The sequence below is a fragment of the Diadema antillarum genome, unplaced genomic scaffold (assembly GCF_040938485.1).
Source record: "Diadema antillarum isolate AM-2024a unplaced genomic scaffold, OU_Dant_1.0 scf00000128, whole genome shotgun sequence".
Classification (NCBI taxonomy): domain Eukaryota; kingdom Metazoa; phylum Echinodermata; class Echinoidea; order Diadematoida; family Diadematidae; genus Diadema; species Diadema antillarum.
In genome coordinates this window covers 148,385-157,500 of record NW_027271017.1, presented here as the reverse complement: position 1 = coordinate 157,500, position 9,116 = coordinate 148,385, and positions in this window count along the sequence as shown.

Below are 9,116 nucleotides of genomic sequence, written 5' to 3'. Positions count from 1 at the left end.
TAAACGCTCTAAGATCAAACCCTGGCTACGCCGGCGATAGGCCCCACTATTGTAGACCTTCACAGTGATGTCGCACAGGTGGAGCAAGAGCTGAAATACCACGTTGTAGTCATTCAATTATCTATAAATGGTTCTAGGGCAATCACCCCCTGGACAATTACCCCTGAACCTTCCCCTGACTCATAAACCTAATCCTAGTCCTGAACCTAATCCTAACCCTAACCCTAACCCAAACTCTAACCCTAAACCTAACCCTAACTGCGAACTATAATATTTCCTCTTACCTTATCACTAACCAGTAATTAGCCAGGGGTATTCTCCTCCGGGGGTATTTGCTCTGATACATGCTAAGAGCCAGTCGTCGTACAAACGTTACTGCGGAATGTGAATGAAATACTGCGTAGTGCTACAAATAACGATGCACTTGCATTGAGTATCGAAATTGAATCGCTCTTGTTCCTTTCTACTGTTAAGAGCTCCCATTAGACAGGAATTGAGATGGCTTGGCACAATGTATCTCAGTTTGAGGCACTTTCCCGATGTGGGTTCGACACCTCTGGGAACTTTCCTTTTTCCGATAGGCTCATTTTGACAATACTCGACACGTCTTGTTGGGTGTTATGTGCAGTAGAGATTTATTTTATTAAATATAACTTAAATTCCTTAGAATAAAGTAGGAAAAGAGGAATTTTCCCCAGAGAACTTTCCCTTCGTGTAATCACTTTCATTTTTAAGTTCCATATACCGTCATTATTCAGCATCACAAAAGATCCAGCTCAATTTGTCTCCATCGATCATGTCGATGGCCAACTAGATAATAATTTTGATTTTCATTAAAGCCATTGATTGGGTAGAAACAGGAGATGGGAATCTGTACTTAGGAACCTATAATAGAACTTACATGACATGATATCAAGGCACCTAATCGTGAAATGTACTCAAAACATCAAGGCTTGTTGCTCAGATATGACATTGACAACAGCTACCTATTCGTGATAATTGATCCCAGCGAATAATATTCTTTGTGCGCGTTCGACGGCTATATAGGTCCCAACAAATGTATGTACCTCGCTTCTTGCTGACTAGGTTTCAAACAGCTATACTTTTCTTACTGAACGCACTGATATTGTGGTCTCACTTCGAATACTTTGTTAAAATGTTACGTGAGTCATTCCATTTATATTAAGTAAGTTCCCCACAGTTGCAGCTCTAATTCCAATTATCTAGAATTACCCCCCCCCCCAAAAAAAAGAACAAAAACAAAAACGTACCGAAACTGTAATGATCGCATGAGCCGTACTCATCACGCAACGGTAATGTTACGCAAGGAACTGAATGTTGTAATGACTGACTGGTTATATCATATCTTCGAAGAGCCAAATCCGTGTTCAGAACCTTACAATTATATTGAAATTACGCACTGAAAGCCTGAAAGTGATTGATATTTATCCTGTTGATTCTTTACGGAATCTGGGAGTGTGGTTTGATTCACGCCTAGGTTTTGACAGACATACCTCTGAATTATGTAAAAATTCATTTTATCATTTGTTTAATATTACACATATTATTCGGAAGCATTTGACACGGGAAAGTACTGAAAAAAAAAATCATCCATGCGTTTGTCACAAGCAGATTGGATTATTGTAACAGTTTATTTTATGGCTTACCTGATAATCAGTTAGGTAAACTACAAAGGGTGCAAAATGCGTGTGCTAAATTAGTTTGCAATTCTCCTCGTTTTCCTTATTGTAGTCCATTACTACGTGCATTACATTGGTTGCCTGTAAAGCAGAGAATCATATTTAAAACTCTGCTAATTGTATATAGAGCTATTCATGGTACTGCACCAGTGTACATACAGGAACTTGTAGAGTTAAAAACATCATTTCAAATAATTTATCATCTTCGAAGTTCACGGGATCAAACATTCTTGAAATATCCATCGGGGAAATCAAAAGTTACTCTTGGTGACAGGGCATTTTTGTACGCTGCACCAAAATTATGGAATAATCTCCCTTTGTTTGTAAGACAAGCAGTTACAATTAATGAGTTTAAGGCCAGGTTGAAAAGTCATCTTTTGAAGTAATGTATTTTCTGTTTAAATTTCTTGTATGCATGTCATTTTGTAATGCGTAGTAGAGTATATTATTATAGTAGCTGTGCAATATGAATGTCCTTTATTACCATTATTATTATTATTATTATTGTTATTACAATAGTGCATCATTCTTTCATGCGTGTGCTCTTAGTAGTCAGCTAGAAATGTTGTAACTTCTTCGCTTGAAGGATTTCTCCTTCCGTTCCTTTCTAGCGGAGCACGACATCGTTCGCGATATCAAGGAGAAAACTGGGTACGTCGCCATGGACTTCGACAAAGAAATCCAAGCCGCCGACGACGTCGAGAAGACTTATGAACTGCCAGATTATCAGGAGGTCAGTGTCGGACGAGAACGATTCCTTGCGTCCGAGCCCCTTTTCCAACCAGAGCTCGTTGGTCGCGAGTGTCCGAGCGTTCACGCACTCGTCCACGACAGCATCATGAAGTGCGACGTCGATCTGCGCAAGCTTCTCTACGGCAATATCACCGTGGTGGGTGGCTGCTCCATGTTCCCGGGTTTCCTCGAGCGACTGGAGAGAGAGCTCACCGCCATGGCTCCCGCAGCGATGCCGGTCAAAGTGGTCGCCCCTCCGGAGAGGAAGGAGTACGCCTGGATTGGCGGCTCTATCCTCGCCTCTATGTCTAACTTCCGGTCACTCTGGGTTACTAAGAAAGAGTACGATGAGCATGGAGGCAGGATTGTCCAGCAAAAGTGTGTGCTATAGTTACTGTTATAGACCAGTCCAGAGACACACACAAGCAGAATGAACTAACAGTAAGTGGAACTGAGCTGCTGCACCCCTACTTCTGGGGGGTTTCACAAAGAATGGAAGTCGATCTCAAAACATAAGATCAACGAAATACATTTTGTACTATGATATGTCTTTAGTTTACCTGTTCAGCTTTATTCGATGTCTTTGGAGTCCACTTTAAATTGTTAGCAAAAAGTAAAAAACAAAATATTATTCCTCTTTTTATTTTGTATATGAATGGCCGCATATAAAAGTCTCCAAAATCGTATTAAAGTAAGAACATCATAGAGGACACACAAAACATGACGTCAGTTAAAGGACAATTCACCTTCATAGACATGACTAATGTGGGTTGAGTGAATGCAGCAATATCAGTAAAAACACATCAGTGAGAGATTGAGGCAAATCGTACAATCCGTTCAAAAGTTATGAATTTTTCAAGTTTCTGCTCAGTCACGACTGGGCGAGAAGACTACTATAGCTTGTGATGTCACATGACTATTGTGTACAACGATATAAAGAAAGAATAAAGAAATTTCAACATATTTTCACTTTCATCGCATTACAAAAGAGCACTTGACTTCTTTCTTTCAGAAGGCAGGGGGAATAATATTACCCTTAACATACGTCAGTAACAAGTCGAAGAAATGTGCACTTTATTCAAAAAGTAAAGTTTTGTGAAATTCTCTTTTTATTTTCCTTATATCATTGTACGCATGTGACATCATACACTGTAGTAGTCTTCTCATCCAGCAGTGACGGCGCAGATACTTTAAAAATTCATAACTTTTGAACGGATTGTCGGATTTTCCCCAAACTTTCACTGATGTGTTCTACTAATATTTTTGCATTCACTCGATCCACATGTATATGAAGGTGGACTTGTCCTTTAACTGTTGATCTTAAATTTTAGGATTGACTGACATTGTTCGTGAAACATCCCCTGGCTTCAGCTCCATTTCTTTCGGCTTTTTTCTGGTAATGCTTCTGTTGTAATAGTCCAGTAAAATGAGTTACTTGCGTGATCATCCAACCGTACAATCATCCAATGAGAACACGTCTCTAAAGCTGACTCAGTTTAGAAGCATGTCTACGCGGCACTCGTAAGGTTCAGGGTTAGAATGAAATTAACTGATCCAGTGTTAGGGTGTGTACATGCTGCCTTCTCTGGACTAAAGAGGCAACATACTTTGTCTCTCGAATAGAACATGAAATAGAGGTTGCGTGTGTGCGAGTGAAAACGTATGCTCCGCCTTTTCTTACAGAGAGTATGATACGGTCCCACTGAAATGGTCCGTCCTCGTACAGGCCCTACCCACTGCAAAATAAATGAGATGAAAGCCTACCACTCGTGGCCCAATATTAGCCTCTTCCACATTGAATTCCGAAGCCCTCATAGACATAATACACAACTCATCAGGTTCCCGTAGTGAACAGGTTAACCCATGTGCCTCTCAAAGCACGTGTGACGCCATCAGACAGAGCACTAATGTCTTGGTCATTCGAAAAAAGGAGATCCCGTATAGGACGACCATTGCACAGAGAGAGAGAGAGAAAGAGACTGGTTATTTCCTTGGCAGCGCACAATCGAAAAAATAAAAGAAAATCAGGCCAAAACAAACCCTGTTTGTTTTAAGGTTGAGGTCAGCATTATTGATGCCTCGTAAAAATCAAATCGAGGAAGGGAGATTTGAATACTACCTCATGACGTAATGCATAAAGAAAGTTTGATGAATCAAGATGACGAAATGATAGTGCAGATTGAGGCTCAAATGAAGTTCGAAAATTTTATATGCGTACATGTCTTTTGTACTACATGCTCAATATTCCGTGTCTTATGTGAGATTATAATCATTCCAAACAGTGGAAATACCTAGATTTTAATTAATGTTCACACAAATTGTGATGATAATGACGTCAAAATAAAAGTTGTTGTAGTGTTAAGGATATCAATGTCACTAGTAGTATTAGCGGTTGTAACCTCGTCTCCCCCTCTCCCCCCCCCCCCCAAAAAAAAAAAAAAAAATCGATATCACGATCTGACTGTTTTTTTTTTTATTAGTCAATATTAACCAAATCAAGCGTTACCTTTCATTTACATTGGTAAATAACCTCACATTGTCTTCCTTCCAAATAATAATATTAGTACTTCTATGAACAGAGTGATATTCAGTGGTTAATAACAATTTGAAGCACTCTGCAGTAAACTATTGATTACTCGAAGATATACAATATAATTTTAGCAATAAACTTATTCATTAAAATACTCGCCGGTCCTTGTGATGAAATGCGTGTATGTCATGTATGTGCTGCGATGCTGCCAGGAAACGCCCTCTAGTGTTTAGGATTTGTTGAATACTAGTAGTCCTCTGACGAGAAACGATATGACAGCCTAGTCATCGACTTTCAATGTCTGATTATGATCCTCTTTAATTGACGATGATTTGTTTTGATTGATTCAGAGAATTCGTTTTTCTTCTAGTAAAACAGATTTGATTTAAGGAGGTATACAATCAACAAAACCATACCAGCAACGAGCTGATAGTAAATACAGTAATCGAGGTTTCTTAGGAATGAAAGTGATCGGTAAGTTTTTATTTTGCAACGGGAACCTTTACCTTTTAGAGAAGAGAGAAAAAGCAGTTGAACAAAGCAAAGATGTTGCATGCTTCTATGAATACCGAAATACAGGAATGTAGATCATGGGGATACAGTTATAGCTGTAATGTTGTCATAATGGTTGTGTAATCAGGTGTATACAACGAAACATAATTGCATTCATACCTGGGGCAGAGATTATTGACCTTTTTAAAAAATGAGTTATGTACGTGTATATGTTAGTCAAAGACTAAGAGAAGAAATCAGAAATGGTTGGAATGTTGAACAGAGTGTATTCTGCTATTGTTCTCCTTGACGGGAATAAATCGGGGGGGGGGGGTGTTTCATCAACGTTTGTCAGCGCTGACAATTTCAGCAAAATCCTTAGTTTTGATTGGCTGAGATGCTCTGGTCACTGACTGTTACTATGGTGATTCAAGTTGTCAGCCCTGACAAACGTTGATGAAACACCCCCCTGAGATGGACTTGTGTGTATGGGACATGAGAAATCATGATTACGAGTTTTGATGGTTTTTGTGGTAAAACTGAAACATTTTTGTAAAGATGTACAAATACCAGAGATGGTATGGCTATCTGCAATATCAAATTTACTTCGTCAAGAAGAAAAAAAAAAAATATATATATATATAATCAATTAATTTTAAAATTAGTTTTGTGTGTTTTCTCTCTTTCTTTTGTCCTTTCTTTTCCTTGTTGTGGGGTGATGGTGTGAATGTTTACTTAACAATGAAATGTACCTTTGTTTCTTCACCAATAGCTGACCCATAATAATTGTAGTGCAGTATTTTGTATTCACTCTTGCAGCTGTCTTGTTCTTTGGATATGAAATACACTGAATTAAAAAAAAATGAACAATAAAAATTTCCCAGTTTTCAATTTTAGATCTGGTAGTCCCCGTTAAAAGTAATTTTTTGTACTGTCTTTTAAACTACAGTATTCCTTTCGTAATGGCAGTACTACTGTAGTAGACCTGTAGTCGTAGTAGTAGTTGTAGTAGTAGGACCCCCAGTAGTAGTACATGTAGTAGTAGTCGTAGTAATAGTAGTAGTAGTAGTAGTAGTAGTAGTAGTAGTAGTAGTAGTAGTAGTAGTAGTAGTAGTAGTAGTAGTATAGTAGTCTGTAGTAGTAGTAATAGTAGTAGTATAGTAGTCTGTAGTAGTAGTAGTAGGCCTAGTGATACAAATATTATACATGTAGTAGTGAGGTTGGATGACTATTTTTTGTTTTGTTTTAGAGGTCATAGTGTGAATATCTTTTAGGTGTGCAAGATAGTGCCTACCGAGACTTTTTAATATCTTTATTTTTGGAGAGCTATACCTATATAACTTGTATAGTCCCTCTGTCGTCCTGTTTATCTGTGTGTCTGAAGGAAGTGAAAGCATCACGGCGCCCTTATTTAACGAGAAAGTTGGCTGAATCGTTTATATTATTTGATTACAGGCATGACCGAAACATGAAACTTTAAAATTGTTTAAAGGCTTCCTTTGCAGCTTCATCTCGATGTTGTCACGATTGCAGACTTTTTCTTTCTCTTTTTCTTGTTACCTTGCCACACAATATGCAAGCACTGAGAAGACGACACCGCCGCAGTTTCCATAGCAACCTTTCCCTCCCTCCTCCTCGCTCAACTTTGCGAAAACCTGTAAAGGTTTGCGAACTTTCCCAGTTGCTTGGTATTACTCCCATGGATTTTATTTGGTAACGAATTAGCATAAGTCATTGTAAGTGGCGGATCCAGAGCTAGGGGGCGCACCTGGCACGCGCCCCCTCTTTATTTTTTGTTAAAACAAAAGAAATAAAAAGAACAAATGAGATGAAATCCAGAAGTAGCACCAAGAATATTTTTGCCCCCCCCCCCCCTTACGACATTCCTGGATCCGCTCCTGATATATCCACGCTGTCATCAAATCACATGTATTACTGATTTGCGAAAGAGATGGTGGAATTCCTAATATCGTATTCAGTTATATACGAATGTTTGAGAAGAGGAAATGGTACCCTGGGTACATAAATTAATTTGATAATGAGTAAAAAAAAATATTTGATAGATGATGATGACAGAAAAACGTAACAATAATTACCAGTATGATTTCAATGGTTAAAAGTAATATTGACGATAGTTAAGTAAAAGAAAAGAAAAGAAAAAAAGAACAATAGCGGGTACGAAACTGTATAAGGCACCTGCTTTAGCAAGTGAGATGATCACGATGAAACTATGATGATGATGATGATGATGATGATGATGATGATGATGATGATGACGACGATGATGATGTATAGCAGCTCAAGGGTAATAACGAGAGACAGATTATTTTCATTTAACTTGACAATATCCTGTACATGCAGCGGAATATTAGAAAAAAAAAAATCTTTTTAACGAAGATATGGGTTACATACCCAAAATAAATAGGAACATATTTTCTGATTTACAAAAACTGACGCGTGCTTTCCTCGTCATCATTCATGATGACATTCGCAAACGAAATCTTCTTTAAAGCGAGGTTGGTCTTTGCTAAAAGAAAGTAACTTGCTATTCCAAACGTCATGTTAGTTTACGTTGTTCTTAAAAACGAAATAGAGCCACATATAAAACAGGCTCCGCGTTTCTTTTACTTCCTAACTCATGTCCTGCCCAACCCACGACAATGTTATTTTCATAATACATACAGTACCAGGAAAAAGACCGACGCTCTGTTTATCATGCTGTTGCTACCCCGCGAGTTTGAAGGAAAAGTCGGCGGGCCTTCCCGCGCTCCCCGCGCCGCTCCCTTCCGCTGACCTTCAAAGCTGGTTTCCACTCCCTACTTCTCAAGGTTATTCCCTTGGTGCAACATCATGGCTGTTGGTGAACGTTGCTTGGCAACGAGGCAGAGTTAACGTGGGTGAAGCACCCTACATCACAAGATTCCACGGCCCGCCAAAGATGCAAGGAGGCAAATCAAGGACAATCTTTTTCTTGGCATTCTTTCTGCCTTCATGTCGTGGGCCTACCAAGCTTAGTTTCTTATTTCGTTTTAATTTCTATTTGAAAACAACACTGACACTTCAGGAAATCGTGGGAAACTAAACAAAGATAAAACCTTTGATTTCCGTGGTGCCAAGTCGTTTCCCCCGACATGGCGACTCGACCTTCAATTCAAGGATTTTAGGAAGATGGCGCTTTCGACGACTTACCCCCCAGAGGAAGTCTTGCAGCTGCAAGGATGCGAGACCGGAAGACGGTCGCCATGGAGACGGAAATTGGTGCCAGAGATGACGGAAGAGAATGTGGGAGGATGGAGCAGTGGGTGGAGGCGGGAATGCCAACAAAGAACACCCCTCCATTTCATCTTTAATGTGTTGTGACGCAAGTAGTATAATCAAAACTTGCTGCAGCAGCTTGCGTTTTAAATTTGTCCCTACTTGCAATTTTTCACCTTTCGGTTTGATGGTAACACCTAACCAAAATGATTCCATTCAAACTTCATCTTTTCACACGTTTTTTTTTTTTCAACAGAATTTACAAGGAAATACGTGAAATTTGACATGTATTTTATGAAATGATACACGACATCAAAGAATAACAACTTGTTAATGTCTGTAGTCAGTACAAAAAGAGGCATAATATATACATACATATTTCATACATTCTGAGAAAAAAAAATGGA